The sequence below is a fragment of the Macrobrachium rosenbergii genome, chromosome 49 (assembly GCF_040412425.1).
Source record: "Macrobrachium rosenbergii isolate ZJJX-2024 chromosome 49, ASM4041242v1, whole genome shotgun sequence".
Classification (NCBI taxonomy): Eukaryota; Metazoa; Arthropoda; class Malacostraca; order Decapoda; family Palaemonidae; genus Macrobrachium; species Macrobrachium rosenbergii.
This window is the reverse complement of record NC_089789.1, coordinates 15,106,615-15,126,614: the sequence shown is the minus strand read 5'-3', so window position 1 is coordinate 15,126,614 and position 20,000 is coordinate 15,106,615. Positions and strand designations below refer to the sequence as shown.

General features: G+C 36.0%; 1 long non-coding RNA gene across 1 annotated transcript; it reads right to left on the bottom strand.

The window, feature by feature from the left end:
• Positions 1-5,346: 5,346 nt before the first annotated feature.
• LOC136832119 (uncharacterized) lies at positions 5,347-7,859 on the bottom strand. The gene is made up of 3 exons (XR_010851069.1): positions 7,578-7,859; positions 7,138-7,236; positions 5,347-5,903 (listed from the first exon to the last, which is right to left on the bottom strand). It is a non-coding gene; the product is annotated as an uncharacterized lncRNA (long non-coding RNA).
• Positions 7,860-20,000: the final 12,141 nt, after the last annotated feature.

The following is a 20,000-nucleotide window of genomic DNA, read 5'->3' as shown; positions in this document are numbered from 1 at the left end:
TTGCCATGTTTCATCGCTGGCCAGTTCTTTTGTCTGTCTCATTTACTGTCCGTGCATTGGTTTGTTGTGCCATTCCTCTGTTTTGTTTTTCATTCTCCTATCTCTGTATATTTCTGGGTCTTCGTCTATTATTATTATTATTATTATTATTATTATTATTATTATTATTATTATTATTATTATTATTGAAAATGTTCATGTGTCTGAATGTGCTAAGATTTGCAGGCCACTAACTTCGGTTCAGAGTCTGAGATGTTAAACAAAGCAAATGTAAATGATAAATTAATAAATAAATAAACGATAGAACAAAATTTCACGGGGAATACTGAATGAAATTCGAGACATTCATATCTAGTTTAGCTTGATCTCTCCGAGAAAAATATACTATCTGTAAACGATACCGGTACTGTTTATTGCGAAATTCTTCGTAATATTTTCAAAGTAATGTGAAGAGATCTCCAGTCGAAAGGAGCTAGAATTGTCGCCGTTTAAAACCAGTTTCCAGCATGATTGGATTAAACTCCTCTGCAAATTTATAAAAATCAGTTGCTTCATTCACACAGTTTCAAGTCATTTGACGAAAGCGGACTTTTCCTCTAGAGTTGGAATGAACAATAATTGTTACAAAAAAACATTAGTTCCGCAGTATATATGTTCCTTTCTTTTTACACAAGATGCAAACAAATACGATTTTATCATCAATAATAATTTTGAAATGGACAGACGCGTAATGAATATACTCCTCGATGATATTTCGAAAATGAATTTCTCCAGTCACATAAATAGAAATCAAACGGAACAGAAAATACGATTGACATTTACTGCCTTCCCGTGTTCCATGTACCTCCAATAATATTCAAGCAACGCATACTTCTTTGGGAAATTCCTCGCATGTTGTAACTTCAAAAGACCAACTGATGACCGGGTGCAAAGTTTAGTTTCAAAGGCTGTTGATGTTTGCGCCTGAACACCGTTTGCAATTCAAAACAAACCGCTCTCGAGTTTGCTTTATGAAATATCCTCTGGTAAACAGGACAGCAAAATGTTTTGGATCAGATCCAAAGTAATATACTGTACGTTGAATTGAAAGAAGTCACTGTATTTAACGAGAGTTGCCTTGTTAGCTATTTCTCATTCAAAATTACGGGGCGCACGCATACGCATCTCTCTCTCTCTCTCTCTCTCTCTCTCTCTCTCTCTCTCTCTCTCTCTCTCTCTCTCTCTCTCTTTCTTACACACACATTATTATATATATATATATATATATATATATATATATATATATATATATACTGTATATATTTATATATATACATACATATATATATATATATATATATATATATATATATATATATATATATATATATATATATATATATATATATACTGTATATATTTATATATATATACATATATATATATATATATATATATATATATATATATATATATATACGTACAAAGAGATAGAGTATAAATAAGTCGACAGCAAAAACTATTATACTATAACCGACCAAAGCACAAACCTATGCACTCCGTGTATTTACATCGACGCTATCAAAGGTTCCATTAGGAGAGCAGGTTACAAAAATAAGAAGACAGGTAACCGTCATATACTTAGCCCACAATACATGGACAGAACCATGTAATAAATAGATTGAAGGACCATAATAGACTAGGAAAACGACAACAGGAAGTGAATTCTGAAGTTAAATTAGAGGATTTTTTTTATTTCTATAAGGTCAAAAGCAAGCACGTGCAGTATTGAATTTGCAAGTCTTAAGATCGATGAAAACCAACTTGACTAAAGCTGTTGTCAAGAGATCTTCACACTCCGGATTGTTCTGAGCCTTGTCGATCCTCCGTATAAATCCAGTGGCTGCCTCACTACTACAGAAATACTGTAAACATTGTAACGGACCCATCTTCGATATCATACAGAAATACTGTCAACATTTTCAGCAAAGTTGTAAAGGGAGTCAGGCATTACATTTTGATGCTTTATAAAACTGGGCAAGTATTACACCTTGAATCTGGTGTACCACAAAACAGTCATACCAAGCTAACAAAAATCGCAAGATACTTTTCTGGAAATTTACCTCAAATTTTCAGTCTGTGCCCATGGATCCGTTACCTGTGTAATCACATCATATTAAAGGGTCGTATACCACCGTCTGAAATTTTTTGTGGGTTTAAGAAAACAAACATTTTCTGAGGTATGCGAAGATTTTACATCCTATGACCCACAGCGTCTCAGCACATGAAGACTGAGGCGTACCTTTGCAAACATCAAATGACCGAAAGTTTACCACAAGGTCAACTGAAGGAAATGGGTACTTGCCTTTCTATGCCCACAGACGATACTTCACCAGATGAAGCATAGAATCTAAACGAATATTCAGTCTCCCTAAGTTAGCACTTCTCGGTCCAGCCAAGCTGCAAAGCAGAGGTTTCTTTATCAGTGATGTTTGTCTTGTAAGAAAGATTGCTAAAGGATATATTTATAAAACTTGGGCTAATAAATTACAGACAATTTCTCATAAAGACAAAGAAAACAATACTAGGGAGAAATTCCAGCATAACTTCCAGACAACTCTTCGCTCATAAGCTAAAAAAAAAAAAAATTTAAAATACCCAGACCATGATGTAACATCCTAATTGAATTGAATAGAGAACTTAGGCCAAAGGCCAAGCACTGGGACCTATGAAGCCATTCAGCGCTGAAACGGAAATTGACAGTCAAAGGTTTGAAAGGTGTAACAGGAGGAAAATCTCGCAGTTGCACTATGAATCAATTGTTAGAAGAGGGTGAAAAGTAAGATGGAAGACGGAGAACATGAAAGGAGGTACAGTAAAAGGAACGAAAGGGGTTGCAGCTATGGGCCGGAGGGACGCTGCAAAGAACCTTAAGTAATGCCTGCAGTGCACCGCGTGAGGTGCGCTGGCGGCACTAACTCCCTACGGAGCCCTTAAGCTAAAGAAAATGAAAATTAAAGACGTCCATTTTTTGTAGCGTTATTTTTAAAATACCCAGACCATGATGTAATATACTCAATAGGTATATTTCAAGGGGCACTTACTCCTTTGGCTATTTTCCTTCACTTAACAGTAGTTCCGTTACAGGCTTCTAAAAAAATTACTAGCAACGTTTACCTCAGAACATTAAGATGGCCAATGTTTTCGCTAGCATTTCAGTGCGCGTTCTCACTGAAGAGAAAACATAAGAACTTTGAAAACCCCTGTTCCCTCCAAGCTGGCAATATTTCCATGTCTAAGTCATTCTTTCTATGCATGCACGTCAAGAAGATTTTCATGTACTGAGGATACTGTTAAGGATTCATACTTCACGAGATACGGGACAATCGCACAACTCAGAGCCATTATGTCTAAAATTTTTTGACATTTTTCCTCTCCTACAACCAGGACACGTTCTATCAGACATGTCTGCTAGGTTATAATGAAAGACACCCAAACTGTCAGGTTTGACAAAATTCTCCGTGTTCATCTACCAGGGCTTTAGGTTATTTTCTAAGTTTTAAACGTCTTCTCCATTTGATAAACCTGCTTCAATTTTTAATTAGCCAACAATTTTTACACAACTCCCTTTTTTTTCTGTCTACAGTTGTCAGTTGCTTTACATAAAATAAATAAAGCCTTTATTACACAATGTTGCCCAAAAAACTATAATGGCTCTTGAATACCGTGGCCTTGAAGCCTAACGATCTGTGCCATTACACTAGATAAGCGCCAGGCGAGGTTAACTGTAAAAGCCCTGTCCACACTAGCGGGCATTGCCCGACGGGCAAACAATGTTCCCATAACCCGTTCCACTATACCTACCGACCGCGTATGGAGCCAGAACAATGCGATTGTCTGGTAACACTGCTTCAGAAGCGAGAGAAAATATAAACAGCTGCAAGTGCCCGTCAGGCATGCCCGCTAGTGTGGACAGGCCATAAGCCTTCACCATTATGTATTTTCTGTCATCCATACTCAAAATTATATAGTCATGGAAAATGTTAATGTACCATGCATTTTGGCACCAACCAACATCACGGACAATTCCGAGCAGAGATTACTCAAGGTCAGTCAATGCATTTTTCTCTCGAAATAAATTAGAAATACTTTCCTTAGTTAGTACTCCATTCCAATCCATTAACCTTTTGCTATGGTTTTCCCTGGCTGAGGTTTGCGAGATTGTTTCCATTAAGTATTTTCTTACCCGCCTAGGTTAGTTTTACTTTTTGTCATATCCTCACCATTCCTGACCCAGCTAGCACTTCGAACTTTCATAGCACACTTTTACTGCTATTTACAAACAATTATTGACCCTGTAGGCAGGATTTTGAATTCAAAGGGTTACCTGTGGTTTGAGCAAACATCCTAAAGTGGCTGCTTATTCGCTGGTACAGTCCTAAATTAAATCCTTATCCAGTGTTTTGCGATTTGTAGCCGTTTTAACATTATAACTTCTTGCATTATATTTACAGCTCCTTCAGTTCAACTTCCGTGATAATTAACTATATTTTTAACTGTAAATCTTACTTGCATTTGCTTAGTTCCAAACAACCTATTGGTTTTTCTAGAGACCATCCATTTGCCTCAACTGTAATAGCTCAAACATTACCATATAAATTCGCATGAGACTACACACTCAAAAGGCGTTAGCACAGAAAACAGCAATTTCGACCTGCGTTACTGATTAAATAATTCAAAATTCTCATGAATAATGAAACCTACAAGCGTGTAATAGCTTCAAATTTCACCATTGGTCAAAAGTTCCCAATGTACTTTTCCTCAAACTACAGAAATTCACAAACAATGATGCAAACATCATGAAAAGTTGAACTTGAAGGTTACATCGGACCTCTTAGTTTTACGGTTCCAGATATGTAGCCATAGTATTATATTACTATATTATTATTAGCCATTTAACGTCGTCGAAATTTACTCTTCAAGCAACACCTGTGTTGCTGCGTAAGCCTTACACATTGTGTAAAAAAAAAAAAAGGGTCTAGATAAAATTCAGTTAACTAAATCTAATTAGTCTTTGATCAGGCTACCTACATTGTAATGGCTTATCTATTTACCTGAACCATATTAATTGCTCATGATGCATACAATACAGCCGTACTAAAGGCATGAGAAATATTTCCATTCTTTGCCTCTTAACCCTCAAAGTTTACAACTTCAACTGTATTAATAACACATTGTTAGTGGTTCAATATTTTAATTGCGTAAACTAAGCAATAAAAAAAAAGACCTTGAAACTTGATCGTCTTGAAGATTTGACAGAATTAGATGAACTTCTTACAAAAGCTTATGATCAAGAAAAACGTGGAATATTCATACAGAGATCACTAATCCAATTTATTGTTATGTACAAAACCGATTCTTAGATTTCAATCCTCAAGCATTTCTAAGATCAAGGATTAATAAAACTGGATAAGTGTTTTGATGGTGCCGCCTTTGAATATATTACCAAAATTGCAAGCCATAGGATGCATATAAAATGATTTATGAACAATGTTACAGTACTAACTTTATAGCTTTAGGTTATCCACCACTTTCAAGAGAACCGCGGTTCGTAGCGATTTATTCAGCAGTTAGTAGCGGTTTATTCAGCAGTTAAAGTAAAAGGTTTACCTATTTCTTCCCCACGTTGGCGAAGAAATTACAAATGCTGGATATGCTGGAAACCGCAAATGTCTCTCCTGGGAATCATGGCCAATCAAATTCAACCTCTTGCTTTGGTTTTTCTTCATGGTTACAATTCGGCATAGCTGACATACTAGCCGATTCTCCAGTTACATGCCATGGTAATTTAAAATTCTCTAGATGCTCCGACAAATGCAAGTTGTGCTCTTTCAAGTCTCCACATCACATGGAGATTACTCAGCCTGCAAAGTATTTAGACAAGGGTTAGAAACGCTGTATTTCAAGACCTAATTTAAAAGTTAAAATTATAGTCGCAACGTTTTTCTTAAGGATGCTCCTGTGTTCACAAATTACATTATCAACTCTTGTAATGAAGCCCCAGTGCTAGACTTAGAAATGCAATAGCTATCTACTTTATGAACACTTTCCCCCTGCACCCAACGAATACAGTAATTATACTACAGAAAACCTCCCCACTTAAGTAGAGCACAAAATTCAAAGGTAAAACCTACCTTTCAATATGGGTAAATTAATGCACACACAATGCCAACTGCAGTTGACGGGCATTCAATTCAACATGAAAGGCAAATTCAGACACGTTTTGCTTCATAATTGTAAAACTATCTCGTGCACATTCAAGTATTATGAGTGCTGACATTAAAATTATCTTATCAATACAACGAACAGATTTATATGGACTAGCTTTATATACAAAATTCAGGTCAACAGTAAAAATTAAATGGAAAATCTAATTAGTCTATTTAAAAGTAAATTATCTATCAATACAAATAAGACTTAAAGGGACTAGGTTTATATATATACAAAATTCAGATCAACAGCATAAAAAATGAAAAGTCTAACCTGTAGAAAATAACTTATTGAAAAAAAAAATTCAAGAAACAAGAACATCTTAATTATAAGTATGTTAAACTAAAATATTACACGGATATTTGAGCAGTCTTGTCTTTAATGAGAAAAGCAGTTTTAACACATACATAATTCAATAAATAATTTGCTTCCATAGTTGCAAGTGTACTTGCCTAATGACACCTATACTTTCAATAAAAAAACAGCTTAAAGGCTTAAATCCATAATGACCGCTGTCTCAAAACATTTGAATACCCAATGCTACATGGGAATAAGCCATGCCATCCATTAATCCTTCAAAATTACTAGGCTTAAGTCACCTTGATCGTTTAAAAGACAAAAAAGGAACTATCAAAAACCTCCAAATCATAATCTCACTCTTACCCAGCTCGAGTGGAAGTAGCTGACTAACTCACCTGCAAGGATGAGTGTCACAATAGGTTTTGCGGGTCCCAGCTTGGCATGGTAGGCCAAAGACCTACCATACAAGCCTGGGTTTCCCTACCCCTTCAAGGGCACTGGTCCTGAAGGGGTAAGGAGCATTCCGGTTCTACAGTATATACAGCTAGTTATCAAGATAAGACCAACCAAAGCTGTAACATTTCTTACCTTAACATATCCATTAACAGATTATGACCTCTTTCGTAAGTTCTGAATCTTGACGTATAAAAAGCTGTGTTCCTTTAGGTAACTAGCTCCATATCAGTTCTGAAAGGATATTAGAAGTTATTTACCGTTTTGAAATAAGCGATACAATATGCGACATACCAGAACCAAGAATAGTCAAGACAATGATAGGACTATCTTACTTAAAACCCAAGTAGTAAGTTTCTTTAATTTCAGAAAATCCTACAATTCTACGTTCGCAAAATCACACACATCTATAACTTATACAAGAGCAAAAAGTTGAAAAAGAGAGCATCTTCATACTGTCATTCCAAAAGTAGGTATTCACGTAAAAAAAATCTCAAAAAGTTTATCCCCCCATAAATGCAAATTAACTTACTCCATTCAATAACATTTTGATTTAAAAAAAAATTAATAAAAACCTGTTATGATTTCGAGAACGAACTAAAAACTTTGTCAGTCCTTATCCAAGACATCGCAGTGGAAAAACGAGCGCGCAAACGAGGAATGTCTCCTCTGGCGTAATGATAACCACGTCAAAACAGCATTTAGCTAAACGACCAAACACATGCCCACTTTAACGAACACTAAGCAGTTTTATCGATGAGCGATAAATCACTCGGAATACCCTTTAGTCTACACAAAAGTAATGTACGCGAAACCGAGTCTCACTCTCGAACGACTGCCTGGCTGATCTATTTATTAGCCGGTCCAACTTGAAACTGGGAGACCAAGGATGATGAAGTGAGAACAACTCTCCATCCATAAAGTGACACCTACTTCGGTGTCCTTGAATGGCAATAGAACATATAAACTTCCGTAGAACTTCTGCGTACAAATGACAGGTCCTCTGGTGAAATGCTATACTACAATGAAATACTGAAATATCAAAGGTATCTTGTTTCACATTCAGATTCGAGGCTTTTGGTGCAAACCATATCCCAAACGTCGGGGGATATCCGGAAGCTATGAGAACATAATGGTTTTTAAAGAAAGTAAATGCATTTGGTGATTATGACCAGTAAGGTGCTGTATGATGCTGAGGTTACCAGCTCATTTCGTAGAGCAGTATTGTCCACTTAGCCCTTCGAGAGTCGGAAGAACCTAGTGCGCTAAGCTCACTGATAGATCTCCATCTTTTACCTGTCTTTGGAATTGTGTTTTAATTTCGTTTACACACTTTGTCTAATCATTCTCTCTTTCTGTCCTGCTTCCATCAAACAAAGGCTAGATTACATTTTGAATTTTTGACGGCCCTCCCATCGCCCTCTGCGTTTATTTTCTTTACAAAAACGCCGTAGATACTGCAAAAAGCCAGGTTGAATGACGGGGGTGTGGGGTGGGGGGAGTGTTTAAAGAAGGAAGAAAATCTCAATTATGGAGGTGAATGAAATGAGAGACTGGTCAGTGTGAAGATGCAGGTTGATATCTGGGTAAATCAGAAAAGGAAGCTTTCCATTCAAGACTGAGCAAAATGTTGGCAATCGAGTCCGCAGCTTCCTCTTTGTAGCTGTGGGATTTTCGCAAAAAACGGCACTTGATAAGGTGGTCGAGTAAGCCAGGTTCCCTGTGAGTACTGTCAACAATCAGACTTTCAAGGGTAACGGAAATCGGATATACTGTTGCAGCATTTTTTTTTGTTGCATACGCTACACTGAAATATTTGCATTGACAATTATTCATAGCAATTAAAGAATATTCAAAGGCTGGCGGAATGCCTATGAAAATGGGGAAAAGCTTGCGCATTGCCGTATGTTAATAATGTAAAATAATGTTCTCATTTCATATAGCCAAGCTTTACTTTGAGGAATGAAATATAAAATACCCCTTAGCAAGTCAGATGGAAAGGGACTGAACGTAGGAAAACACTTTCAAATCAACATAAAGTTCATTTTGAAAAGATAAATACAAAAGTCATGAAGTTAATCACCACGCAGAGGAATATATAAAATACCTCAAGGTACGTCAGGAGAAAACTTATATCCTAGGAAATGTTGCGAAATGTCCTGAATGAAGTAAATTCTTTTCTGAAAATTAATTTTAAAATATGAGGCTAATGTTTGTGCTGCTTTTTTTTTTTTTTTTTTTTTTTTTTTGCCCGATATCATAACCCGGCTGTTGCAAATGCATGTTTGGAGAAATTTAAATGCAGTGCTCTCGATTATTCGCGAATCATAGTACTTTCCTTGCAGGCAAAGATATGTAAATTAATCTTCACACGATCATCATGTTCCCTTCACCATTGTTCTAGGTACGAACCATAAGGATAACAAAAGGGTAAAAGAAAAAATAGAACAAAAAAAATCAATTACGTCGGACCTCGCTGCTTGTCGGATGTTTCACCTGGTATGCATGGGAGGCTCTCAAGTTGGTTAGTTTAAACCTTTGCAGTGTATACTGTTGTTTGTTCCTGGTATCAGTTAGAGATGTTAATAGTTTATAAACTGATTTGGTTGCTGATTTATTCGCCTTGATTTGTAAGCTATTTCTGTTTATATTTTCCCACTTTACAAGACGTTTATTTTGCCCTATTTTATTATGTGGATGCAAATCCAGGAATCAAATGGTCGTTTTGAGCTTTCCAAATGAGTGTGTTTAAAATTTAGCAAATATCAAAACCTAAACATAACGAAAATATCCTTCAGATGCAAGAGCTATATTTCGTTTTTATAAAATGCCTCAAAACATTTCGAGCTCCAATCATTAGGGCACGTTGTGAGAAACATCTGAGGTATATATTGCATTCTGGGAACCACAAAGACCAGGAGAGAAAGTTGGATTTTAGTAAATTTTGTTAAAATAAAAAAAAAAAAAATCTAAAAGCACGTCGTAACCGAAGTTATCGAAGACATTTCTTCAAATAAATCTCTTCAGTTTAATAATCTTCCCTGCTATAGATTTCTCACGAAAAAAAAAAATGTTTTGAACTAACCTAAGTTAAGTATATCTTAGTTTTACCAGACCACTGAGCTGATTAACAGCCCTCCTAGGACTGGCCCGAAGGATTAGACTCACTTTACGTGGCTAAGAACTAATTGGTTACTTAGCAACGGGACCTATAGCTTATTGTGGAATCCGAACCACATTATAGCAAGAAATGAATATCTATCACCAGAAATAAATTCCTCTCATTTTTCATCAGCCGGTCGGAGACTCAAACTCGGGCCTAGCGAGTGCTAGCCCACAGCTCTACCGACTAGCCCAACGTTAAACTGACCTGTTTTCGAAAATTTTATCAGAGGTCAAGCTCCGGATCATCCCTTTCCTATTCAATTCTGCATTTCACCCTCTGTCGTATTCTTTAGAGACTCCTTGAAATTGAGATATTTCCCTCTCGCTCTTCTCTTCCGCTTCAACCCTTCCTTGTGCCATCTCCTTCAGACCCTCATTTCGGTCTTCAAGAAGTAAAAGTTGTGAGGGAAAATTCTAACCAAGAGAAGAGGGGACGAGGAGCCTCTCATTTCGAAATTGTAGCAACTGAAAATAAAAGCTGGAGAGTTGTCAAGCATCTGAGACGATTGTACTACTAAAGGGAGATAGGTAAATAGATAGGTAGATAGACAGATAAATATTGCTATTTCTTACTGGATATAAAGGAAAAATAAGGCTTGCCACTGCAGGTAGATGGATAGATACCTGCGATTTCCTATGTTTTTTTTTTTTGTGTGAATAAAAATGAGTGCATACATCTAAATGTTATTTAGTGTTAATATATTTTCCATTCCTCTCATTTTCCCTTATGGAGGAAAAAGAAACGGGAGAAAGAAAAATGATTAACCAGGATTTTAAATATATTTCACCACGGGAGGAATGAGAAGTGAAAAGGATGACTCTTCATAAAGCAAATGGTATATGGGAATAAGAATGGTCCATATCAACGGTTCTGAACCGATTAAAAGGTTATCCGTTTGACGTCAACAAACTACACTTGAATTGAAATGTGTGTGACTGTTACTAACATGCTGAATCGTTCCCGGGATAGGTAAATTGAATTTTTCCTTGTTTTTGGTGACAGACGAAGGAAAGTCAAAATTATAACTTTTTTTATAGGATCGTCTTTGGCCCAGAATGACATTTTGATGGAGCCATAAAACGGGCATATGATTTATGAGGAAGGGGAGGCGATGCCCCTCTGCAATATCAGTCGAGAGTTTTTGTTTATTTCAACAGCTTGTGTCAATGGCATTGGTAACATAGTGCATTTTTTATAGCCCAGCCTGACGATATGACGCATAAAAACAGGAAAAATGAAGTGGTGTGTTTGACTGATATAATTAATGTACCATTTCGTTCTAAAAAGTATATGAACATAATTTTAAATACATAAAAAAGAGAATAACAAAAGACCTAATCACCTAATGTAAATGAGGTTGGTTATGACATACCACTCACACATACATACATACACACACACTATATATATATATAATATATATATATATATATATATATATATATATATATATATATATATATATATATATATATATATATATATTTCTATATATATCTACATATATATACGGTATTTTATATCACTCCTATTCAATTCCTTATCAGCTTTTTGTAATATGATGTTTAGGAGTTCTATTTCACTGAAGATTGATTTATACAGCATATCTCCATTTTTTATTACTTCCATTTAAATCTGCTCATATTTTGAAATATATATATATATATATATATATATATATATATATATATATATATATATATATATATATATATATATATATATTTATTTATTTATTTATTTCTTCCATCTCCCACTTGTTGGTCCATCTGGCGTCGACTCAGTTTAAGTCAGATAACATATTCTGGTCGGTCATAGACAGAATGATTCAATATTGCAAGGTCCAGATACCTCTCTGTGTGAACCGTGGCTGCACAAATCGGAGAGGTGTTACGGATCAAAATATGAAATTTGTGGCCTTCGGATATCCTTGTGTTCGTCAAGTTTGGAAGATGAAAGACAATAGGTTATGTTTTAGGTGTTTGTACTATCTGTGTGAAATTTGTGGTTGCGCGCGAAATTTTGAGACCATGACACTCGCAAACTTGTCACAGGATGTTTCCAGCCGATATCATAATATGGTAACACCGCACAAGCAATTCGGAGAACGAAACCTTTTTGCCTCGTGGACATACGAGGCGTTTGTTGCTCTTAACTGGAACGATATAAAGCCCTGTCTCCAACTTAAAAGTATACATAACTCGGAAATAATTAAAGAAAATGATCAGGTGGACCAGTTTCTACTTGATTACCAGCCTTTGTTCAAAGTTCCAGAAGTGCTGGGTGATTCGTCGTTATTGTGACAGATATAGAGAAAACAGAAAGTTCTTGAATGTAGAAGAAAAATATTCGATATTATAATAAAAGTCGTCATTCATAAAAAGCACATTAAAACACGATCGATCTGGCTTCACATTACGCACACACACACACACACACACACACACACACACACACATATATATATATATATATATATATATATATATATATATATATATATATATATATATAGAGAGAGAGAGAGAGAGAGAGAGAGAGAGAGAGAGAGAGAGAGAGAGAGAGAGAGAGAGAGAGAGAGAGAGTTGGTCTAAAGTTTAATATGTCCACGCATTAAAGAACAAGTTTACTGATGTAAAGGGAACACTTTTTTTTTTTTTTGTGTGTGATTTACCTTACTGGTGGTCATTGGACAACAACTGGAACTAGTTAGTGTACTGTAGAGGTTAGGTATACCTTAGTTTAACCAGCCCACTGAGCTGATTAACAGCTCTCCTAGGGCTGGCCCGAAGGATTAGACTTATTTGACGTGGCTAAGAATGTGTACTGTAGAGGATTGATAGTGCGGTAGCAGGTCTCGGAATGCCATGTTGGTGGATCACTCTCATCTCACTTCATTCTTCCGAATAGTCCGAGGGAAATGGATGAGTGCGAAATCCTGGTTTCATCTTATGTAAGTTTCTTGTAGCTAGTTTACTGTTTATAAATGGTCTGTTATGACTGGAGCTGTTCACGTTGTAGGACAATCTGAGTAGCCGCATGCTTACTATAATTATAAGCCCTCACGGCTCGCATGTTATTCGTTCTCCGTCTTTCTCGAAGTTATGTTATTGGTACTAGTTAAGCTAAGTTTATCAACTGGAAAATTTGAGATGTAAAAGTTTTCTATTCTATTTATTTTCCGTATTGTACAAAGAAAAAAAAAACTTGCGCTGTTTGACAAACTAAGCGTACTTGACCAGTGATTTGGATTCAATGTAAAGCCAAGCTATGTTAAACTCAAAAGTCTGTATGCCGAAGTGGACTACTTTCTGAAACGAAGTTTAATATATGCCATTGAATACAATGTTGAAGGTAAGAAATACACACGTTCTTGCAGTTCAGATTTTACACAGTATAATGAAGCTTAAATATAGGCCTGGTACTAGTTTGATGTTTTTGCTTGGCCTAGCGCAGTCTCATACTAAATATCTGGAAGCCAGGTAATCGTTGAATACCAGTATTTGTGTGATAACGTAAAAGGACTTACGAAATCTTGTAAATCTTTTTATCTATAATAATGTACTGGTTTTCTAGAACAGGCTTTTTACACAAGTTCATTTCAGTTGGCTCGTAGCCGTGCTGCCCGTCCATCTTATTTATGTGTAAGTACATGTGCTTCGGTCTATCCCTCTTTAATATAAAGGAAAAATCTCCGACTATGAAACAAAAGGAATAATCCAGAACCATTTACTGTTGCGAAGAGTTTCATAATCTAAAGACTGTAACAGTCTTAGCATGCGTATTGCTTAAAACATGCTTCTGGGTAGATTTGCCGTATTAGCTATGGAGGGGTGGGGGCCTGATTACAGTCCGTCGGACTATCCGGCCTTCTGACTTTCGGACTATCGGACCTTCGGACTATCGGGCCTTCGGACTATAGGGCGGTCACCGCGGCGGCGAAACTACATGGAGCGAACGTAACGGTTTAGGCCTGTTACGTATAGTGCTTTCAATTTAAAATTCTGAGAAGAGCATACCAACTGATTATACTATTAGACTTGAAACAAAATCTACAATGTGCACAGGGTTTTGTTATGAAGTAGTTGAACAGTCACTTTGCGGCACGCACTCTATGGAAAGTTACAAATCTAGGTCGTTACAATGATTTATATCGTGGGGAATCTGACACACACACACACACGCACACACGATTCCGCGCTACTTCGCTGTTCTGAGGGGAGGTGGACTTAGTTGCCAGATATGATTTAAAATTGAATTCAAATGTAATATTAAGTTGATGCTATCTCCTACACCATTATTAAATTTCTATTAAAAATGATGAGCAGTTTTATGTGGTGAGAGAGAGAGAGAGAGAGAGAGTGTGTATCATTGTTATATAACCCCTTCACGTATGAATTATACTATCATAAAACATCAGCCAAAAAATACGATGCGTGATATATTTAGCAATACAAACCGTTGTTCATTGTTAAAGGATTAAGAAATAATGAAGACTTCATTCGAAAACGATGTAATCCTTGGCATCGACCTTTCGTTTTATGCAAGTTTAAGACTTTCAGCTTTCTTTCGGAAGTGGCAGTGGTGTCCGAATTCACCCGGGCTTGAATTATGACAAGGAACTAAGTCTTTTGAAATATATAACTTTCTGGTAATATGGTCATCCGTAGTTAATATCTGTAGAAATCTGATGCTTTGGGCGTGGGCCTAGAGATCTGCTATTGTGTCAAAAGCTGGCGAAGAGCAGACAAGTGTTGTTAAGGGTTGTTTTCGATTAAACTGGCATTACACTGGCGTGGGCTATCGATAATAGAGCAATCCGTAAGCATTGTGAAAGTATCATTTTTTCACTAATATTCCTGTTCAGCTTACAGTATATATTTGCGTGTGTTTTTTATGTGATTGTACCATTCGGGTCTCGATTAAATGAATAGAGTCTTCTAGGCTTAACGCTCTCTGAGTTTCATATACCTTGATGTTTCCTCAATTTACGTTAACGTATCCCTGAAGCCATAGATAGCCACAAGATAAGATGAAATGGCGTGCCTGTTGCTGTTCACATGAGGCGGTTATAAATATAGGCTACAGTTTTATCTTTTTTTTCTTTAGTCTGTAACCGATTTCTGTGCTGCTCGTAGCTTGCAGCTCTTCAAATTTTTGCTGTTTTATTGTATTTGTATTATTTTCCTAGTGTGTATGTTGCTAGATACGTGCCATATCAGTATGTAAAGTTTAGTATATACTACTGTGTTAGACACTTGCAAGGCTCTAATTAATGTAAATGAAAATGAAGTGAACTACTTTACATTTTGAATGCTTTGTCCTATTTTGGCCCTTTGTGTTCCATCATATAAGTTGTAAATGATTATTTTTTACGCCATTTTCGCAATCATGTATTTATATTTGTAGGTCCATTATTGGGCTGCGTTCAAGTTACTATTCTTAAACTTAACTTGAGCGTTGTTGGTAATACCCGTTTGCATTAACAATTCATCATAAAATCTGAGTGAACAATTCTGTTTAACTAAAGAACATTGTACCTCGTCTCCATACTGAAAATCTTTTTTCAGGCATTGATCCTGTTTGGGAAAATATTTATAACCGGACACAAGCTTCAGTGGTTTTCCGCCCTGTAATTTCCAACTTATAACGTGGCTTACGCATTGAGCGACAAATCAAGGTAATCATTATTTTTTTTTTTTTTTCTGTCCAAACCCATTCTTTTTTATTTCACCCTCAGGGGCAGTTGCCCCTGAAGGGGTGGGGCAATGCCCATCTTTGGCACAGTAGGTCCTTTTTTTTTTTTTTTTTTTTTTTAGTACGTTTAGAAGTAAGATTATGGTTTCCCGTTTTTGAATTTAAATGCTTTCCGCAAGATCTTGTGCTATTTTACTGCATGAATGCTGTTTCTTGCCTTTTTTTATTAAATCATATTCTTGAACTAATTTTTTATTACAAAGGACAGCATAATCAGGCTTAATTGATTATTTAAATGAAAAACATTATTGTGTAAAAATGGAAATATTTAGATTTTGCAAGTGAAATGTTGAAATATCTTATTTTTTATTACATATAGATGAATTATTTGTTAGTAAGCAGATTTTTCCTGAAAAAAATGCATGCAAGTGTAGTATACTTACAACATAAAGAAGCCTAATTCTCTATAAATTATTCATGTTCGATATTTTCTACTCGCAGTTAAATGTACAACACGCTTTCATTATTTTAGTGTGTTTCAAACCGTTTTATTTGTGGCCAGTCAGAATGGTTAAGTAATTAATCTCAGTACTTCATTTAACTCCATAAAATTTATAATTGTTATTAAATATTTGCGAATGTATTTTCGGTAATATGTTGTAATAATTATCATTGGGAGAATTTCACCTGCTATATATCACAAACCTTAATAACTAAAATTGAATTTTCATGATTCTTCAGTATGTTAGGTGTCAGTCTGCAGTTTTATTTCTATATATAACAGGTTAGTTTTATTCTTTGTCATTGCACATGGTCTTGAAAGTTTTTTTTCTGTCGTAAAAAAATTATACTTAAATTTTCTTTTTGGTCTAAATGCGAGAACGGTTTCTGACGAGTTGTATTTTTCTGAAAATTTATTTTCTCGGACGTTCAATGATCATTCGTGTTGTTAGCTACGTTAGGATTATTTCGAACTCGACGTTTTAGGGTGCTTTATACTCTTCAAAAGTTATAAGGAATAAAACATTGAACTGTATAGATTTCAAGATATTGTCTAAAAGTTAAAAGGCTTATGTTTACCCTTACGTAGGTAACAAAACTTAATAGTTACACAATTTCTCGTACGTACATCAAATTATATATATATATATATATATATATATATATATATATATATATATATATATATATATATATATATATATATATATATATATATTTATTTCATATTCATATTGACACTACCCTATCGAATGAAACCCTCGTTGTGACAATACTGTATCTGAATTTCAAAGATGATCACCTACTCGGACGGATCTTCAAAGTCGTGTAACAGTTTATATGCACCTGGCGCAGACTGTTTTATATTACAAATGGATAACATGTGAATTTCACTGTACTCATCACATTTATCCTGTAATGACGAGGTTAATGTTATTCTTATGAGAATAAATGATACGTAGTATATTATGATAAAGAATAAATAAGAACTATTGAAGATTAGCCATAGAATTAAAAATTAGCAGTGAAAAAGGAAAATGTGACCTGACAGATATCGGTGACTGAAAAGTAAGGGATATCTTTTTCAGATTGGGTGAAACCCTTATTTCCCGAACCAAGATGGATGAAAGACCTTCGCATGTCTTATATAAGCATAGATAAATGTTAGTAAAAAGTTACCATTGAAACCAAACGAAAAACTGGGAAAGCTAAAGCATAATGAGAAAAGTTTAACAAAACAACGCATGGAAAGATAATGGAATACTATGTAAGCAAGCAAATAAAAGCAGAACTATTAATCCTGCAAAGAAAAAGCACCACTCAGCAGAATGCCGAATAAGAAAAAGGCTTGGCAATTTATAGAAAACTCGATCAAACATAGCTAACATAATAGTAATTGTTACGATCTGATTTTAAAGCCACTGCTCTTAAACGTAGGCCTACCCACCGTCTAGGTATATACCTAGACCCAAGATCTAAAGACTACTTGCCTAGACCGTGGGCCTACCCACACCCGTAACACGTATGGGAGGAAGACATCCCGCAGTCTTAGGGCAAATGGAAGGAAAGACATCCTACGGTATCCCCGGATTCCGGTGCATTAATCATTGAGCTTGATTTAATTAGTCCTTAATCCTTGATGCATCTGAAGATGGAAGGGAGAGCCGCAGCCTTTTGGGGCAGCTGGTGATTCTAAGGTTCTCCTTCCTGGAAGGGAATCTGGTCTCTTTTCTTTACCACAATAAAGGCCATTCGAATAAGCGTGTCATCGTGTGTTTCAGCCTTAGTGTATCTTGCTCTAGGCTTAAACACCCCGTAAGGGGGTAGTGCTGTCAAGGGGTGCACTGCAGGCGTTACTAAAGGTTCTTTGCAGCGTGCCTTCGGCCCCTAGCTGCAACTACTTTTATTCTTATTACTGTACCTCCGTTCGTATTCTCTTTCTTCCATCTTCCTTTCCAACTTCTCCTAACAAATATTTCTTATTGCAATTGCTAGGTTTTTGTTGCTAGGTAACCAATTGGTTCTTAGCCACGTAAAATAAATCTAATCCTTCGGGCCAGCCCTCTCTAGGAGAGCTGTTAATCAGCTCAGTGGTCTGGTTAAACTAAGGTATAGGCCTACTTCCTCATATTACACCTTTCAAACCTACCTACCTCTCAATTTCTTTTCCAGAGCTGAATGACCTCATATGTCCCAGTGGCTGGCCTATGGCCTAAACTCGATATTCCATTCCATTCCATTCTAGGCTTAAACATAATTATTGTTAGAACTTTTGCACACTTATAGGCATCACGGGTTTAGGGAATTATCGCCATTGAAAAAAGGACAGCTAAAAGGTGAAAGTAACAGATACGTTTTCCTTCATGCTGCAGTTCTCTCTCTCTCTCTCTCTCTCTCTCTCTCTCTCTCTCTCTCTCTCTCTCTCTCTCTCTCTCTCTCTCTCTCTCACACCCGGGCCCCCTGCGTAAAAGGAAAAGTAAAGTTAAGAGGAATTGAAGAAGTTGACAGCTACAATGAAATTTTCTGACCTTTGCTCGAGTTTCCTCCTTTCATAATTAACCTTCGAGTGGGACATTCTTTTGACTTTTCTTACGTGATTCAGTCTCTAAATATTAGTTGGCCTTTACCATTTCCGCTCAGCCGTTCTAAAGTAAAATATATATGCCATCTTGCTATTTAGTATATCTGAATAACCACTGAATGTACAGTACATTCTGTATAATCACACACACATATACATATGTATACATACATATACATATGTATATATATATATATATATATATATATATATATATATATATATATATATATATATATATATATAATATATAAAGGCCAATATAAAGTTAGAAATGTAATATAATCGTATGACAAAATATTTTCATTATTGTCGTTAGCAGAATGATTAAAATCTCATGTTAACATTTCAGTCTTGGCGTATCCCAGCATCCAAGGCCACAAAAAAAAAAAAAAAAGACATAACATCTTACACCTTTGCGAACCTAGGAATCATCACGGTGCCTTGTTTCTCAAGTTGAAAAGTGACATACGGCCAAAACAACCAGTCGAAGTCAACCTCTCCCTATACGCACCACAAAAGGTAGGTCAGGTATTAATTAACTACCGTCGATTGATGGCCGTCCCTTGTTTATTAATATCTTGGAACTGACTTGAGCTCGACCAACAGATTGTGCCCACGTGAGGAAGGTAATGCCGTCAGTGCACCTCATGCGGTGCACTGTAGGCATTACCTAAGGTTCTTTACAGCGTGCCTTCGGCCCATAGTTGCAACCCCTTTCGTTCCTTTTACTGAACCTCCTCTCATATTCTCTTATATTTCCGTCTTACTTTCCACCCTCTCCTAACAATTGATTCACAGTGCAACTGCGAGGTTTTCCTCCTGTTACACCTTTCAAACATTTTTACTCTTAATTTCCGTGACATCGCCGAATGACCTTATAGGTCGCATTGCTTGGCCTTTGGCCTAAATTGTATATTCAGTTCAACAGATTGTGAACTTGAGGTCTGGTTGACATTTGTAATCATTATGAGTAGTTGTCCTCCATTTTTGCTTCTCCGTTTTAATTTTATGTTGACAGCATGAAATTGGAATCGCGTCGACAGAAATTAC